The sequence below is a fragment of the Lissotriton helveticus genome, chromosome 6, assembly GCF_964261635.1.
Source record: "Lissotriton helveticus chromosome 6, aLisHel1.1, whole genome shotgun sequence".
Taxonomy (NCBI): Eukaryota; Metazoa; Chordata; class Amphibia; order Caudata; family Salamandridae; genus Lissotriton; species Lissotriton helveticus.
Window position 1 is genome coordinate 2,111,071,311 of NC_136067.1, and position 19,503 is coordinate 2,111,090,813.

The 19,503-nt window shown below is 55.9% G+C and overlaps 1 protein-coding gene across 1 annotated transcript in view; it reads right to left on the reverse strand.

Annotated features, from left to right (window-relative positions):
- LOC144763070 (uncharacterized) overlaps window positions 1–2,495 on the reverse strand; it is a 79,597-nt gene extending 77,102 nt beyond the window's left edge. Inside the window, exon 1 of the mRNA XM_078648372.1 lies at window positions 2,388–2,495. The gene's annotated coding sequence lies outside the window, so the exon portion shown is untranslated. The remainder of the gene's footprint in view (window positions 1–2,387) is intronic.
- Window positions 2,496–19,503: the final 17,008 nt, after the last annotated feature.

Sequence of the window (19,503 nt, forward strand, 5' to 3'; positions counted from 1 at the left end):
GAAAATATCACGCAGGGAACCATGAACACACTAGTATAACTATACTAGGAAGAACAACCTCCTAAACATGAGAACACATTCAGAGGTATAGGTAAGACACATGATGCATGAAAACACATTCAGCGGTGTAGGTAAGCAACTTTGTACATGATGCATAAAAACACATTCAGAGGTACCAGAACACAGGGTGAGCAGAACATACTACACACAGTACATTTCCTAATACCCAAAGCATCAGCACATAAATTAGCATTTAGCGCAGAAATCACATTTAGGTCCAGGTGGCGCCACTGCGCCAAATCCTAAACGTAGCAGCTGCCCACTACTTGCTGGGCAGCTGGGGACAAGAACAGGGCCTAAACGCTGCAGCTGGCACTAAGTCCTGCGCAGCTGTGGAAGGCCAAGTTAGGGATGAAGGAGTGCGACTCACTCATGAGTCCAAACAACAATTCCCCTAAAAAGCAAAACCTAAACGGTGCAGCTGCCTCTACTTGCTGGGCAGCTGTGAAACAGAACTGCGACAGGGCTCACACTAGCCCCCTGGACAAGGACTGCGCCAAATGCTGGAGCCATCTGGCTCTGAAATAAACAGGTGCATTGGAGCCCTCTGGCTCTTAAAACAACTGGGTCCCTCAGGGGCAGAACACGGGCCCCCTCTGGAGCCTCGGGGGCTTGAAACAAATACTACTAACTGGGGGGGGGAGCCGGCCGCTGCCAACCGGGGCCGCTCTACCCTCCAAAATGCCCCTGCAAACATGTGGGCGTAGGTAGGAGCCTCCCGTGGGCTCGGAATACCATGATGCCCCCGGGGTCGTGGGAGCCTCTCGGGCTCGAGGTAGAACATGGCCGGAATCGTTGGAGTCCCTCTCAGTGGACTCTAAATCAATCAATACCCCCAACGCTGGAGTCCCCCCTCTGGGGACTCGGGAATTATGCGGCCAAAATGCGGGAGAGCAACGGGGGAATGGTCTGCTGCCAAGCGGGCCGCTCTACCCTCAGACCAGAGACCAACCAAGACGCCCGCACTCACCGTCAGCTGGGAGGCGGCATCCTCGCTGGGCTTCTCTGCTTCGTTCCGCGGGGATTTAGGCTGCGGGGCTCTCCTTCACAGGGGCTCCCTCCTCTGCATGGGAGCCCCGCAACTCTGGTGTGGCGTTCTGCTGGCAGCCCCGGGGCTCTCCCTAATTCACGGGAGCCCCGGGCCACCGGAGGCCATGACTCGGCCACGCTACTCTTCCCGTCTCTGCAGCGGGACGGGCAGCCAGTCGCGGCGCGGCGGCAGGCGGGACTTCCTGAAGCAAGCGGAAGTCCCGCCACGCTCCAGGTGCCCGGCCAGGGAGGCAAAGCAGGGCCAGGGGCCAGCACACAGGGTACTCCAGCAAGGAGACAGCCACCATGGCGGTCCCTCCTGGGCCCCACCATCAGCAACTCCAAAAAGTAGAAGAGTCCTCCAAGCATCCAGGGGCTGGGCAGGGCCCAGGGAGGCAAGCCTTCCCCTGGGCCCCAGCAGCAGCACGCCCCTGGTAGATTCAAGTCAGGAAACAAGAACATTTTACAAGAGGTCACAGCCTCTTTTTATACACATAATTCCTTTGTCTAAAGGTGCAGGCAAGGGGCGAACCAGATACAACTGGTTCTTGAGCACTTTGTTTTTCTCAGCACCTCTGCCTATTCACAGGATGGGTCAGGGACATCAGACTCGCCACAGGGGGCGGAGCCAGCATTGTGTGGGGAAAGCCCAGCCCTATTCTGGTCCCAGGTGCACTCCTCCCCGGCCATCAACATGCAGATCTCCCATTCACCACCGGGGCAGATCCATCCTGAATCCTGGAGCCAGGCACACCAGCCAGCTCCAGCCAATCACAAGCCAGACAGTCACTGCACAGACAGGCCAACTTCTAGAAGTGGCACTTCCACACTAGGCACATGATTGTCGCACACATCATCGCGCAGCATTCAATCTCACGAGTTCGCACATAGCAAACTCGAGCCTGCACTCTCCACACATCAGGAACTAACATGGACATACACATTCCCCATGCATTCCCATGTATTCCTATGGGAGGGCAGGCCAATCTCACACACGCACTCAGAGAGCACACGCACTTTACACTGCACCACAGTGCTAAAGTGCGCAAAGACCAGAAATTGCTATAATTATCTCAGAGTGCAATGCAAAAAGTTCAGGGGTGAACCTGCCAGAAGGGCCAAGTCCAACAGGTGGATATTGATTGCCTAGCTGGTGTAAGACCGGAAGTACACAAGTAATATTTGCTCTTGAATTCCTTTTACAGTAATCACACTGATGGGCAATCTGTAATGGGTTATGGTTTCAAGTTTTAGTTCATATTTTTTACCTTAAAATGCAGCAAATTAGTTTGCATTACCTGGTGCCTGGGAAGAAGCTTCTTGGATCAAAACAAGAAGGTGTCCAAACTTCTGAAAGATACAGAAATTTGTTTAACGGTTTCCTGTAGGACTGCTGTTTTGTGACCTGTTAGATTGACAGAAAAGTAGAATAAGTGTTTCATGAGACAAATTAAATACACATCATTTGAAAGAATCTATATAAAATACCTGTTTCTTCAACAGAAGTAACCTGTGTGGAAGAAAGATTGTAAATTCTTTGCACACATCAAAGGGTGAATAAACAGGATTATCATTGATTATAGCTCCTCCGCAAAATACAGTTTATCCTAAGACAATGTACACAACACAGATTAAGACGTCCCCCTATACGAGCCTTACTTTTATTTTTACACAATCCTCATTTAAGTTTACTCTAAAAAGATTCTAAATATAACAACAAACAATATGAGTAATTATGAAAGCAAATAAATCTACATGAAAAGTGGTAAACCAGGGACAAACATCATGAAGTGCTGCTTAATGGAGAAAATACCAACAAGAGTGATGTTTAGATTGTCTTGCAATGTTTAATCTACTTTTCTGGGATACCTATATTTTCCTACTAGTCTACTTAAAGTCACCCCATGACGATGAGACTGCACTTATGCCTTCAATGTAGCTTTTTGATATGAACAACAAGCTAATTAAAAAATGTTAGTTCTGGCGTGGAAAAGCATCATGCAAATGAAACGGAAGATGTTATGGATCTACACGCTTCAGCCATTGGCTTGTTTTTGGAAGCCGCCGAAAATGATTGCTTGCTTTGAAGTATCCTTAATATTTAGGATCAGTTGTTTTGTTCATTTCATTCTCTTTCTTGTTTCTGGTGTCACGTACAAGGATTAATGGTTTGCATTGTTTCAGTGTGTCCTGAGGAGTGCTCCTTTGCAATTAATACATTTAAGACCAGCTGTAAATTGTCTTTGCTCTAGTTTTGAGAGGAACATTGTTGTGCTTATTTTAGTCGTACAGGACAATAGCCTTCTACCCCTTCCTTGTCGTTCTCATCAGCATGCAATGTCATGGTTTCCAAATTCAAAAAAGTTAATTGGGGCGGCAGAAGTTTTATCTACTGTACAGCAAAAAGATAAACCTCCATACCTTTCTCACTTAAGGCCTGTACAAGCCTTTATGCTTTCAGAAAAGGCCTGGAAACATGTAATCAATTATCTCTTTTTGGGACTGGTTTCTCTGCTTGGCACTGTAGTCTTTTTATTTGTCTCCTCTACAGCAAGCATCACATAGATGCCCTCAGGCAACAGTTGTGCTTTATAAATAATTACTTCATTTCTTTTCAAAGCCCTAGCACCAGATACCAAGGAGAACTTCTTAGTTTGCCTGGCTATGCGAATGCAATAGCAATTTGTATCTAATTTTCCAGAAACCATTAGGAGAGCTATTAAGAAAAGACACAGTTTGAATGGACTACTGAATAACAGAAAGATTTTGATGTCATAAAAGCTCACATTACTGGTGCACCAACACTTTGCCCTTTCTGCAGAGGAAAAACGAGAAATTACAACAGATGCTTGTTTGTATAGTGTCGGAGTTGGGTTATCACCAACAGAAGGCAATAAACAATGGACTGTTGTATTTGTAAACCACACACTGCATATCTATCTCCAAGAGAAGACAGGCAATGACAGAAAGGGAGTTACTGTGTGCATGGACTACGGAACATATTCGGAATAAAGTGTGGGGCACTCAAATTATACTAAGAAGAGACCAAAAGCCACTAGTAATTATCCTTTCTCCAAGTGGAGTGTGAAATGCTACTGCCCACACTGCCAGACCGGTTTCAAAGATGCCGGAGTACAGTTTTACAATTGAATATGTGTCTGGGAAGGGAAGCTAAATAACAGTTTGCTGGCCCAGGTAACCTGTAGCGAGAGGGGAAATGAATAACACAGGTGATACGGATGTTGTATGGACCGTAAGTGATTACATTCTTCTCGGGGGCTCGAAACAAATACTACTAACTGGGGGGGGGAGCCGGCCGCTGCCAACTGGGGCCGCTCTACCCTCCAAAATGCCCCTGCAAACATGTGGGCGTAGGTAGGAGCCTCCCGTGGGCTCGGAATACCATGATGCCCCCGGGGTCGTGGGAGCCTCTCGGGCTCGAGGTAGAACATGGCCGGAATCGTTGGAGACTCTCTCAGTGGACTCTAAATCAATCAATGTTCTTTGAGGAAGGTTTTCAGCATTCCCTTGTATAAGACAATGGTCTGCAATTGATTTTGCAAGATATGAAGGACCTTCTTACGAATAGTAATGTGGACCACATCACAAAGGCACTTTATGTAATGAGCGGTTTGTGAGGTTTAATAGAGTTCTGAAAAAATACACAAGAGAGGCGAGGAGTTGCTGCAGTGATTGGAAAGATTATATTCAGCAAGATTATAGAGTTATCACATCACTCCGCAAAGTGCTAGATGGGTGAGTTTTTAAACTGCTTGAAGGACGTGAACCTGCTTTCGACTTGCATTCATGGTAGCTTTAACGACCTAATGTGGTTAGGAGCAACAGAGAGGGGAAGTAGAACAGAGGGCTTTTAGTAAGTATTACAAAATGAAGGAGAAATATGATAAAGAAAAGAAAGTGTGAGTGTCTACTTTCAAAGAAGGCGATTGGGTTTGCATTTGCAAACCAGGGTTTACTGCCCAGAGTGTGGTGACACAGGATGGCAAGGTTTGTAATGTCAGGAATGTGGCAGATTACAGTACTGGTTTGGCTGATGAAGGAAAGCTGTATGGTTAGGAGATTGGAAACTTCATAGTTAAATTGAAGAAAAACTCAAGTGGAGAATAATTCTGATATGCAGATATGGAGATGAAAACAATTCAATGGGAGTGGGGAAATGACATTTGTATGAAATGTGGTTATTAGTTGTAGAGGATGGGAGTCCTTCATGAGTAAAACATCAACCATTGTCTCTAACAAAGGGCCAAGTAGCCCACTGTAGCACTCGACTCTCTCAGGGTAGCGAAGCACAGCAGTCCAAGGCCTACTCAAGGATGGCGATGTAGGCTAGTAATCCCAATTTGATGTTACACAACAACACTACTCAAATTATTGTTCAGTCAATGATTTTTCTTTAAAAGAGGAAATGTTATTCTATTACATACACATTACTAAATACAATGTATTCGTTTACAAACAAATATATTCAGGTACATACAAATACCTTTGGTGACACCATCATATAATATCACATTCCTGTTGGGCCCGGGCCCTCTCTACCCGTCCCCCCTCCGCCCAAAGTACTACCAGATGCAACATCACAATATAATGGGGTGTTGTATATAATCAATTCACTTGCTTAGGCAGGGGGTCCCCACATTAGTAAAAGCAATCAAGTTATGAATCTATATTGTTCCACCATTAAAACCAACAGGAATAGTAACCACATGTAATGCGTTAATTATAATGAAATTAATTCCATTTGTTTATCACCAACATTATCAATACAGAATCTCACTTTAAACCATGTGTCTGAATCTTTGTTTTACTTGTGTTAAAATGTCACGGCAGTCATGGGACCAACTACATGAGATTTCTGCACTCTAGAGCCTGAGCACAAAAGCACAAGCTCAAGTAATGCTTAAAATCATGGCATTCTCGCCTGTGATCCTGGGCACATGGCCCAGGAGACTTTAAGAGGCATCTATTTCTCAAAACATCTGAGAGTCTGCTCCCACCTCCGTAGCCCACCACAACACTTCTGAAACACATTGGTGGTGCCCCAGCACATTTTGGGGCCAACACAAGCACGACAGCGTGAGATTTCAGTTCCCTTATGGCGCACCATGGGGTAATCCTCAGCCCGGTGTATGCATATCGTAACAGCGGGTCTCTGCTGTGAGTATGCTGCCTCCACCACATTATTTTCTCCTTTAGTCTTTTTGTGTTGGGTACCTCAATCCCACCAGACCAGTGAAACCCACAGGCATCCTGTCATTTCATTGCTCACAAAACATGAATGGTTAAGGCATCCGTGGCATGTAGGTTACAGTCATAAGTTAATGCAGTTCTGAACTCTGCCCTTCAGGTGGGAGTAATGCCAGAGATCTTTAAAATGGCCAAAATCCTAACCCTTTTAAAAAAAACAAGGCCGATCCATCGGTGGCCAGTATTTACAGACCAATTTCTTTACTACCATACTTCTCTAAAGTCCTGGAGAGTTATGTTAATTCAGTGACCACTGAATACGTCGAGTCCAACTTTCTCCTCCACCCAAGTCAATCAGGCTTTTGAGCCAACTTCAACACGGAGACTGCCCTCCTGGAAGTCATGGAAACTATTAAAATCACCTTGGACAAGGGGGGGCAGGGCTGGCCTGGTGCTGATGGATCTCTCCGCGGCCTTCGATACCGTGCCCCACAGTGGACTTTTACAAAGGCTCCAAAAGGGCGGGATCGGAGGCACGGTGTTGAAATGGTTTGATTACTTTCTGAATAACCGCCAACACACCATTTGGTGCCTGCCTTTTTCGGCCCCTATTCCCCCTATGAATGTGGGGGTCCCTCAGGGCTCTATTCTTAGCCCCACTATCTTTAATATTCATATGGTGCCTTTAGCGCAGCTTGCATAGAACTACGGGCTAAGATAGTGTCATAAGCTGATGACACACAATTGTTGTTCACCTGCGGGAAGAGCTCAGAATTTAACAGTAAAGAAATAAACACCTGCTTTTCTGAGGTTTTCCCCTAGCTTAGGATAAACAAACTGAAGTGCAACCCTGAGAAGTCAGAAATAATGTTTTTCGGCTCCCGGTCCCGTGACCTCCCACTTCAGCTGCCCAGACAGTAAAAAACTAGGGAGTTAAATTTGATGACTCTCTCTCAATGAAGGCCCAAATTCAATCAGTGGGGGAGACCTGCTTTGGGATGCTGAGGATGCTGAGGAACTTTCTGCCTCTTCTCCCGGTCCTCCACCGGAAGACGATAGTCCAAGCCCTGGTGGAGTTGAGACTGGATTACGCTAACGCTCTGCATCTCGGCCTTCCTGAATTTCTGCTTGGGTGCCTTCCGGTGGTCCAAAATGTGGCGGCCCGAGCAATCTTTTGTGTGGGCCAAGGAGCAACTCCACACCTCTTTTAGGTTCTTTGCACTGGCTACCTATTAAGAAACGGATCGCCTTTAAATCATTGGTGCTGGTTTTTAAGGCCTTCCATAAAATTGGTGTCCCATACCTTGGGGATAGACTGCAACACTACATTCCGTGTTGAACTCTGAGGTCATCAGCTCAGTCCCTGATCATCACCCCTCATATTCAACTTTCTCGGAGCGGCGGCAGATCTTTCCAAGTGATGGCTTCTCACCTCTGGAATAGCCTGCCTCTTGCGTTGAGGAAATCCCAGGATCTCCTCACTTTCAGACGGAAACTAAAAACCTGGCTATTCCAACAGCAGCCTTAAACTAGAGCTCATTGGGTTTATGTGTTGCGGGTCTTTTTGTTTTTAGCGCCGGGACACTCCCGGGAGTAGCTGTGCACTTAATAAATACCTGCTAACATTAACATTAACATAAGTCTAGAAGAGGTGTTTAGCTCACTACGAGGAATGCATAGGTGGAAGATTGAGTGAATGTGTAAGTTCGGACACCATTCTCACTTGGGTGATATTTCACATCAGCTCACTGGAGATCCTGCTGCTGTCCCTTCGAGGCCTGTTTTATATATTTTTTTGTTTTTCCACATACAGTTCAGCCAAGTACCACACATCAGGCAGTGCAATAACGCATTTCAGTGTGGTAATCCGCATTACTGCAGTGAAATCTGTTGTTACTTGTGTCTCAGCTGTCACTGACAGTGCCAAGTGTGGCAGAGCACCGCTAGTGTTGTGTGCTGTGCTCCCATAGGATCATGGCTTTCAGTGTGCGGTAAAGCAGTGCTGGCAGGCAAATATATCACGATTCATTATTGTGATGATTCCCCTGCAGCGTGGCTCTGACTGACAGCCTGACATCTTGATCCGAGGTAGTGTCCAATGACTAGACAGCTGGGCCAGTCAGGTTGTCTGCTACATGCCAGCGCCACAGGGGACGCCATATCCTGTTTCCAGAGCATGGAGTTTTGAGGAAGGTGCGTCTACGGGCTGCTTGGTTTGCGGGTGGCACTGCAAATTGAATGATGGCACCGCTCGCAACACTGCTGGAGGCACCTTGCAGCAACCCGGGCCGCCGCTGTACTTGTAGCTCAGCTGTAAATTTATCCCCACCAAAATTATTGCAGCCGACTTGACAATTACTAAATAATAAAGTAATTACGGCCACATTCAGGTTGTTGAGGGGTCAAAGGATCTGTCACCGCTGACCCCGCAGCCACGTGCCCAACTTAGATTTCCCCTATCAAAAGACGTGAGAACTTTTTTAGAAATTTCTCAGGGTCCCCCAAGCTACTGTGCCAGGGCACTCACAGTGGAGATTCGGTTGGCTTTTTAGGAAGACCCCCTGATTGAAGTAGATTTCAGGCAGGGCCTTATTTCTTACTTTCTCAAAGTTTTATGTCGCACGAACTTGACCTGATATCAGGTATCGCAGCACTTTATACGAGCACCAGTTGCGTTACATGAGGACACATTCATTTTTGTTAGGCACGGGGAGGTTAAGTGATTTGCCCAGTATCACAGGATGTTGAGTTTGTTGCTGTGACTCGAACCCGATTCCCCAGAATTGAAGTCCACCGCCCTATCCGATAGGTTACATCCTCTGTCCTCCTTGACACTATTCAGCCAGGCAATGCTTTCTTTAGCAGATATATATATGGCGCATATCCAACCAGTTACATTACAAGGACACATTCATGTTTTTGATGGGCACATCGAAATTAACTGATTTGCTGAGAATCACAGGATGTTGAGCCGGTATCGCCAAGACTCGAACCTTCTTCCCAGTGCCAAAGTCAGTACCCATGGATCATTTTACCAAGACCAGCACCACCATGTTCTGCATCGTGGGTGCAGAAAAACAATTGCAGATTTGATTTCCATTCTTATGTAATGTAGCAGCTGACGCCCCACAGCCCTCCCGCGAGGCTTCTATGATGGTGGAGCTAATGTAGATTCAGCATAGGTACCCAACCTCTGAAAGAGGAGGGGGGGGGCTGGGTGGGGCGGGGGGAGTGCTGAGAGGTAGACAGATTATAACGCCATCAGTTTCCGGGGGTGTCCCATTACCTGTCACCTCTAAATGACGCTTTCTGCTGTTTGGAGTCCTCCTGTTATTGCACCACAGGCAAGCAATCAGCAGTCAGTTCCATGGAGCTCCTCACATGCCCTCCAGGGTACAAGGGCCCCAGGCCTCCTCACATGCCCCTCCAGGGTACAAGAGCCCCAGGCCCCCTCGCATGCCCCTCCAGCGTACAAGGGCACCAGGCCTCCTTGCATGCCCTTCCAGGGTACAAGGCCCCAGACCTCCTCACATGCCACTCCAGGGTACAAGGGCCCCAGGCCTCCTCCGATGCCCCTCCAGGGTACAAGGGCCCCAGGCCTCCTCACATGCCACTCCAAGGTACAAGGGCCCCAGGCCTCCTCACATGCCCCTCCAGGGTACAAGGGCCCCAGGCCTCCACACCTGCCCCTCCAGGGTACAAGGGCCCCAGGCCTCCTCACATGCCGCTCCAGGGTACAAAGGCCCCAGGCCTCCTCACATGCCCCTCCAGGGTACAAGGATCCCAGGCCTCCTCACAGGCACCTCCAGGGTACAAGGGCCCCAGGCCTCCTCACATTGCCCCTCCAGGGTACAAGGGCCCCAGGTCTCCTCATATGCCACTCCAAGGTACAAGGGCCCCAGGCCTCCTCACATGCCCCTCCACGGTGCAAGGGGCCCAGGCCTCCTCACATGCCACTCCAGGGTACAAGGGCCCCAGGCCTCCTCATGTGTCCCTCCAGGGTACAAGGGCACCAGGCCTCCTCTCATGCCCCTCCAGGGTACAAGGGCCCCAGGCCTCCTCACATGCCCCTCCAGGGGACAAGGGCCCCAGGCCTCCTCACATGCCACTCCAGGGTACAAGGGCCCCAGGCCTCCTCACATGCCCCTCCAGGGTACAAGGGCCCCAGGCTTCTTCACATGTCACTCCAGGGTACAAGGGCCCCAGGCCTTCTAACATGCCACTCCAGGGTACAAGGGCCCCAGGCCTCCTCACATGTACAAGGGCCCCAGGCCTCCTCACATGCCACTCCGGGGTACACGGGCTCCAGGCCTCCTCACATGCCCCTCCAGGGTACAAGGATCCCAGGCCGCCTCACATGACCCTCCAGGGTACAAGGGACCCAGGCCCCCTCACATGACTCTCCAGGGTACAAGGGCACCAGGCCTCCTCACATGCCCCTCCAGGGTACAAGGGCCCCAGGCCTCCTCACATGCCCCACCAGGGTACAAAGGCCCCAGGCCTCCTCACATGCCACTCCGGGGTACACGGGCCCCAGGCCTCCTCACATGCCGCTCCTGGGTACAAGGGCCCCAGGCCTCCTCAAATGCCACTCCAGGGTACAAGGGCCCAGGCCTCCTCACATGCCCCTCCAGGGTACAAGGGCCCTAGGCCTCCTCACATGCCGCTCCAGGGTACAAGGGCCTTAAGCCTCCTCACATGCCCCTCCAGCGTACAAGGGCTCTAGGCCTCTTCACATGTCACTCCAGGGTACAAGGGCCCCAGGCCTCCTCACATGCCCCTCCAGCGTACAAGGGCCCCAGGCCTCCTCACATGCCACTCCAGGGTACAAGGGCCCCAGGCCTCCTCACATGCCCCTCCAGGGTACACGGGCCCCAGGCCTCCTCACATGCCACTCCAGGGTACAAAGGCCCTAGGCCTCCTCACGTGCCCATCCAGGGTTCAAGGGCCCTAGGCCTCCTCACATGCCCCTCCAGGGTACAAGGACACCAGGCCTCCTCACATGACCCTCCAGGGTACAAGGGCACCAGGCCTCCTCACATGCCCATCCAGGGTACAAGGGCCCCAGGCCTCCTCACATGCCCCTCCAGGGTACAAGGGCCCCAGGTCTCCTCACATGCCCCTCCAGGGTACAAGGGCTCTAGGCCTCCTCACATGCCCCTCTAGCGTACAAGGGCTCTAGGCCTCCTCACATGCCACTCCAGGGTACAAGGGCACTAGGCCTCCTCACATGCCCCTCCAGGGTACAAGGGCCCTAGGCCTCCTCACATGCCCCTCCAGGGTACAAGGGCCCCAGGTCTCCTCACATGCCCCTCCAGGGTACAAGGATCCCAGGCCGCCTCACATGACCCTCCAGGGTACAAGGGACCCAGGCCTCCTCACATGACCCTCCAGGGTACAAGGGCACCAGGCCTCCTCACATGCCCCTCCAGGGTACAAGGGCCCCAGGCCTCCTCACATGCCCCACCAGGGTACAAAGGCCCCAGGCCTCCTCACATGCCACTCCGGGGTACACGGGCCCCAGGCCTCCTCACATGCCGCTCCTGGGTACAAGGGCCCCAGGCCTCCTCAAATGCCACTCCAGGGTACAAGGGCCCAGGCCTCCTCACATGCCCCTCCAGGGTACAAGGGCCCTAGGCCTCCTCACATGCCGCTCCAGGGTACAAGGGCCTTAAGCCTCCTCACATGCCCCTCCAGCGTACAAGGGCTCTAGGCCTCTTCACATGTCACTCCAGGGTACAAGGGCCCCAGGCCTCCTCACATGCCCATCCAGCGTACAAGGGCACCAGGCCTCCTCACATGCCACTCCAGGGTACAAGGGCCAAAGGCCTCCTCACATGCCCCTCCAGGGTACACGGGCCCCAGGCCTCCTCACATGCCACTCCAGGGTACAAAGGCCCTAGGCCTCCTCACGTGCCCATCCAGGGTACAAGGGCCCCAGGCCTCCTCACATGCCCCTCCAGGGTACAAGGGCACCAGGCCTCCTCACATGACCCTCCAGGGTACAAGGGCACCAGGCCTCCTCACATGCCCATCCAGGGTACAAGGGCCCCAGGCCTCCTCACATGCCCCTCCAGGGTACAAGGGCCCCAGGTCTCCTCACATGCCCCTCCAGGGTACAAGGGCTCTAGGCCTCCTCACATGCCCCTCTAGCGTACAAGGGCTCTAGGCCTCCTCACATGCCACTCCAGGGTACAAGGGCACTAGGCCTCCTCACATGCCCCTCCAGGGTACAAGGGTTCTAGGCCTCCTCACATGCCCCTCCAGGGTACAAGGGCCCCAGGTCTCCTCACATGCCCCTCCAGGGTACAAGGGCACCAGGCCTCCTCTCATGCCCCTCCAGGGTACAAGTGCACCAGGCCTCCTCTCATGCCCCTCCAGGGTACAAGGGCCCCAGGCCTCCTCACATGCCCCTCCAGGGTACAAGGGCACTATGCCTCCTCACATGCCCCTCCAGGGTACAAGAGCCCCAGGCCTCCTCGCATGCCCCGCCAGGGTACAAGGGCACTAGGCCACCTCACATGCCCCTCCAGGGTACAAGGGCCCCAGGCCTCCTCACATGCCCCTCAAGGGTAGAAGAGCCCCAGGCCTCCTTGCATGCCCCTCCAGGGTACAAGGGCACTAGGCCACCTCACATGCCCCTCCAGGGTACAAGGGCACCAGGCCTCCTCACATGCCACTCCAGGGTACAAGGGCCCCAGGCCTCCTCACATGCCCCTCCAGGGTACAAGGGCCCCAGGCCTCCTCACATGCCACTCCAGGGTACAAGGGCCCCAGGCCTCCTCACATGCCACTCCAGGGTACAAGGGCCCCAGGTCTCCTCACATACCACTCCAGGGTACAAGAGCACCAGGCCTCCTCACATGCCCTTCCAGGGTACAAGGGCACCAGGCCTCCTCACATGCCCCTCCAGGGTACAAGGACCCCAGGCCTCCTCACATGCCACTCCAGGGTACAAAGGCCCCAGGCCTCCTCACATGCCCCTCCAGGGTACAAGGGCACCAGGCCTCCTCATATGCCACTCCAGGGTACAAGGGCCCCAGGCCTCCTCACATGCCACTCCAGGGTACAAGGGCCCCAGGCCTCCTCACATGCCCCTCCAGGGTACAAAGGCCCCAGGCCTCCTCCCATGCCACTCCAGGGTACAAGTGCCCCAGGCCTTCTAACATGCCACTCCAGGGTACAAGGGCCCCAGGCCTCCTCACATGCCCCTCCAGGGTACAAGGGCCCCAGGCCTCCTCACATGCCCCTCCAGGGTACAAGAGCCCCAGGTCTCCTCATATGCCACTCCAAGGTACAAGGGCCCCAGGCCTCCTCACATGCCCCTCCACGATGCAAGGGGCCCAGGCCTCCTCACATGCCACTCCAGGGTACAAGGGCCCCAGGCCTCCTCACGTGTCCCTCCAGGGTACAAGGGCACCAGGCCTCCTCTCATGCCCCTCCAGGGTACAAGGGCCCCAGGCCTCCTCACATGCCCCTCCAGGGGACAAGGGCCCCAGGCCTCCTCACATGCCACTCCAGGGTACAAGGGCCCCAGGCCTCCTCACATGCCCCTCCAGGGTACAAGGACCCCAGGCTTCTTCACATGTCACTCCAGGGTACAAGGGCCCCAGGCCTTCTAACATGCCACTCCAGGGTACAAGGGCCCCAGGCCTCCTCACATGTACAAGGGCCCCAGGCCTCCTCACATGCCACTCCAGGGTACACGGGCTCCAGGCCTCCTCACATGCCCCTCCAGGGTACAAGGATCCCAGGCCGCCTCACATGACCCTCCAGGGTACAAGGGACCCAGGCCTCCTCACATGACCCTCCAGGGTACAAGGGCACCAGGCCTCCTCACATGCCCTCCAGGGTACAAGGGCCCCAGGCCTCCTCACATGCCCCACCAGGGTACAAAGGCCCCAGGCCTCCTCACATGCCACTCCGGGGTACACGGGCCCCAGGCCTCCTCACATGCCGCTCCAGCGTACAAGGGCTCTAGGCCTCTTCACATGTCACTCCAGGGTACAAGGGCCCCAGGCCTCCTCACATGCCCCTCCAGCGTACAAGGGCCCCAGTCCTCCTCACATGCCACTCCAGGGTACAAGGGCCCCAGGCCTCCTCACATGCCCCTCCAGGGTACACGGGCCCCAGGCCTCCTCACATGCCACTCCAGGGTACAAAGGCCCTAGGCCTCCTCACGTGCCCATCCAGGGTACAAGGGCCCCAGGCCTCCTCACATGCCCCTCCAGGGTACAAGGGCACCAGGCCTCCTCACATGACCCTCCAGGGTACAAGGGCACCAGGCCTCCTCACATGCCCATCCAGGGTACAAGGGCCCCAGGCCTCCTCACATGCCACTCCAGGGTACAAGGGCCCCAGGCCTCCTCACATGCCACTCCAGGGTACAAGGGCCCCAGGTCTCCTCACATACCACTCCAGGGTACAAGAGCACCAGGCCTCCTCACATGCCCTTCCAGGGTACAAGGGCACCAGGCCTCCTCACATGCCCCTCCAGGGTACAAGGACCCCAGGCCTCCTCACATGCCACTCCAGGGTACAAAGGCCCCAGGCCTCCTCACATGCCCCTCCAGGGTACAAGGGCACCAGGCCTCCTCATATGCCACTCCAGGGTACAAGGGCCCCAGGCCTCCTCACATGCCACTCCAGGGTACAAGGGCCCCAGGCCTCCTCACATGCCCCTCCAGGGTACAAAGGCCCCAGGCCTCCTCCCATGCCACTCCAGGGTACAAGTGCCCCAGGCCTTCTAACATGCCACTCCAGGGTACAAGGGCCCCAGGCCTCCTCACATGCCCCTCCAGGGTACAAGGGCCCCAGGCCTCCTCACATGCCCCTCCAGGGTACAAGAGCCCCAGGTCTCCTCATATGCCACTCCAAGGTACAAGGGCCCCAAGCCTCCTCACATGCCCCTCCACGGTGCAAGGGGCCCAGGCCTCCTCACATGCCACTCCAGGGTACAAGGGCCCCAGGCCTCCTCACGTGTCCCTCCAGGGTACAAGGGCACCAGGCCTCCTCTCATGCCCCTCCAGGGTACAAGGGCCCCAGGCCTCCTCACATGCCCCTCCAGGGGACAAGGGCCCCAGGCCTCCTCACATGCCACTCCAGGGTACAAGGGCCCCAGGCCTCCTCACATGCCCCTCCAGGGTACAAGGACCCCAGGCTTCTTCACATGTCACTCCAGGGTACAAGGGCCCCAGGCCTTCTAACATGCCACTCCAGGGTACAAGGGCCCCAGGCCTCCTCACATGTACAAGGGCCCCAGGCCTCCTCACATGCCACTCCGGGGTACACGGGCTCCAGGCCTCCTCACATGCCCCTCCAGGGTACAAGGATCCCAGGCCGCCTCACATGACCCTCCAGGGTACAAGGGACCCAGGCCTCCTCACATGACCCTCCAGGGTACAAGGGCACCAGGCCTCCTCACATGCCCTCCAGGGTACAAGGGCCCCAGGCCTCCTCACATGCCCCACCAGGGTACAAAGGCCCCAGGCCTCCTCACATGCCACTCCGGGGTACACGGGCCCCAGGCCTCCTCACATGCCGCTCCAGCGTACAAGGGCTCTAGGCCTCTTCACATGTCACTCCAGGGTACAAGGGCCCCAGGCCTCCTCACATGCCCCTCCAGCGTACAAGGGCCCCAGGCCTCCTCACATGCCACTCCAGGGTACAAGGGCCCCAGGCCTCCTCACATGCCCCTCCAGGGTACACGGGCCCCAGGCCTCCTCACATGCCACTCCAGGGTACAAAGGCCCTAGGCCTCCTCACGTGCCCATCCAGGGTACAAGGGCCCCAGGCCTCCTCACATGCCCCTCCAGGGTACAAGGGCACCAGGCCTCCTCACATGACCCTCCAGGGTACAAGGGCACCAGGCCTCCTCACATGCCCATCCAGGGTACAAGGGCCCCAGGCCTCCTCACATGCCCCTCCAGGGTACAAGGGCCCCAGGTCTCCTCACATGCCCCTCCAGGGTACAAGGGCTCTAGGCCTCCTCACATGCCCCTCTAGCGTACAAGGGCTCTAGGCCTCCTCACATGCCACTCCAGGGTACAAGGGCACTAGGCCTCCTCACATGCCCCTCCAGGGTACAAGGGCCCTAGGCCTCCTCACATGCCCCTCCAGGGTACAAGGGCCCCAGGTCTCCTCACATGCCCCTCCAGGGTACAAGGATCCCAGGCCGCCTCACATGACCCTCCAGGGTACAAGGGACCCAGGCCTCCTCACATGACCCTCCAGGGTACAAGGGCACCAGGCCTCCTCACATGCCCCTCCAGGGTACAAGGGCCCCAGGCCTCCTCACATGCCCCACCAGGGTACAAAGGCCCCAGGCCTCCTCACATGCCACTCCGGGGTACACGGGCCCCAGGCCTCCTCACATGCCGCTCCTGGGTACAAGGGCCCCAGGCTTCCTCAAATTCCACTCCAGGGTACAAGGGCCCAGGCCTCCTCACATGCCCCTCCAGGGTACAAGGGCCCAAGGCCTCCTCACATGCCGCTCCAGGGTACAAGGGCCTTAAGCCTCCTCACATGCCCCTCCAGCGTACAAGGGCTCTAGGCCTCTTCACATGTCACTCCAGGGTACAAGGGCCCCAGGCCTCCTCACATGCCCCTCCAGCGTACAAGGGCCCCAGGCCTCCTCACATGCCACTCCAGGGTACAAGGGCCCCAGGCCTCCTCACATGCCCATCCAGGGTACACGGGCCCCAGGCCTCCTCACATGCCACTCCAGGGTACAAAGGCCCTAGGCCTCCTCACGTGCCCATCCAGGGTACAAGGGCCCCAGGCCTCCTCACATGCCCCTCCAGGGTACAAGGGCACCAGGCCTCCTCACATGACCCTCCAGGGTACAAGGGCACCAGGCCTCCTCACATGCCCATCCAGGGTACAAGGGCCCTAGGCCTCCTCACATGCCCCTCCAGGGTACAAGGGCCCCAGGTCTCCTCACATGCCCCTCCAGGGTACAAGGGCTCTAGGCCTTCTCACATGCCCCTCTAGCGTACAAGGGCTCTAGGACTCCTCACATGCCACTCCAGGGTACAAGGGCACTAGGCCTCCTCACATGCCCCTCCAGGGTACAAGGGCCCTAGGCCTCCTCACATGCCCCTCAAGGGTACAAGGGCCCCAGGTCTCCTCACATGCCCCTCTAGGGTACAAGGGCACCAGGCCTCCTCTCATGCCCCTCCAGGGTACAAGTGCACCAGGCCTCCTCTCATGCCCCTCCAGGGTACAAGGGCCCCAGGCCTCCTCACATGCCCCTCCAGGGTACAAGGGCACTAGGCCTCCTCACATGCCCCTCCAGGGTACAAGAGCCCCAGGCCTCCTCGCATGCCCCTCCAGGGTACAAGGGCACTAGGCCACCTCACATGCCCCTCCAGGGTACAAGGGCCCCAGGCCTCCTCACATGCCCCTCAAGGGTACAAGAGCCCCAGGCCTCCTCGCATGCCCCTCCAGGGTACAAGGGCACTAGGCCACCTCACATGCCCCTCCAGGGTACAAGGGCACCAGGCCTCCTCACATGCCACTCCAGGGTACAAGGGCCCCAGGCCTCCTCACATGCCCCTCCAGGGTACAAGGGCCCCAGGCCTCCTCACATGCCACTCCAGGGTACAAGGGCCCCAGGCCTCCTCACATGCCACTCCAGGGTACAAGGGCCCCAGGTCTCCTCACATGCCACTCCAGGGTACAAGAGCACCAGGCCTCCTCACATGCCCTTCCAGGGTACAAGGGCACCAGGCCTCCTCACATGCCCCTCCAGGGTACAAGGACCCCAGGCCTCCTCACATGCCACTCCAGGGTACAAAGGCCCCAGGCCTCCTCACATGCCCCTCCAGGGTACAAGGGCACCAGGCCTCCTCATATGCCACTCCAGGGTACAAGGGCCCCAGGCCTCCTCACATGCCACTCCAGGGTACAAGGGCCCCAGGCCTCCTCACATGCCCCTCCAGGGTACAAAGGCCCCAGGCCTCCTCCCATGCCACTCCAGGGTACAAGTGCCCCAGGCCTTCTAACATGCCACTCCAGGGTACAAGGGCCCCAGGCCTCCTCACATGCCCCTCCAGGGTACAAGGGCCCCAGGCCTCCTCACATGCCCCTCCAGGGTACAAGAGCCCCAGGCCCCCTCGCATCCCCCTCCAGGGTACAAGGGCACCAGGCCTCCTCACATGCCCCTCCAGGGTACAAGGGCCCCAGGCCTCCTCACATGCCCCTCCAGGGTACAAGGGCCCCAGGCCTCCTCGCATGCCCCTCCAGGGAACAAGGGCCCCAGGCCTCCTCACATGCCCCTCCAGGGTACAAGGGCCCCAGGCCTCCTCACATGCCACTCCAGGGTACAAGGGCCCCAGGCCTCCTCACATGCCCCTCCAGGGTACAAGGGCACTAGGCCACCTCACATGCCCCTCCAGGGTACAAGCGCACCAGGCCTCCTCACATGCCCCTCCAGGGTACAAAGACCCCAGGCCTCCTCACATGCCACTCCAGGGTACAAGGGCCCCAGGCCTCCTCACATGCCCCTCCAGGGTACAAGGGCTCCAGGCCTCCTCACATGCCACTCCAGGGTACAAGGGCCCCAGGCCTCCTCACATGCCACTCCAGGGTACAAGGGCCCCAGGCCTCCTCACATGCCCCTCCAGGGTACAAGAGCCCCAGGCCTCCTCACATGCCCCTCCAGGGTACAAGGGCACTAGGCCTCCTCACATGCCCCTCCAGTGTAGAAGGGCCCCAGGCCTCCTCACATGCCCCTCCAGGGTACAAGGGCCCCAGGCCACCTCACATGCCCCTCCAGGGTACAAGGACCCCAGGACTCCTCACATGCCCCTCCAGGGTACAAGGGCCCCAGGCCTCCTCACATGCCCCTCCAGGGTACAAGGGCAACAGGACTCCTCACATGCCCCTCCAGGGTACAAGGGCCCCAGGCCTCCTCACATGCCACTCCAGGGTACACGGGCCCAGGCCTCCTCACATGCCCCTCCAGGGTACAAGGGCCCCAGGCCTCCTCACATGCCCCTCCAGGGTACAAAGGCCCTAGGCATCCTCACATGCCCCTCCAGGGTACAAGGGCCCCAGGCCTCCTCACATGCCCCTCCAGGGTACAAGGGCACCAGGACTCCTCACATGCCCCTCCAGGGTACAAAGGCCTCAGGCCTCCTCACATGCTCCTCCAGGGTACAAGGGCCACAGGCCTCCTCACATGCCACTCCAGGGTACAAGGGC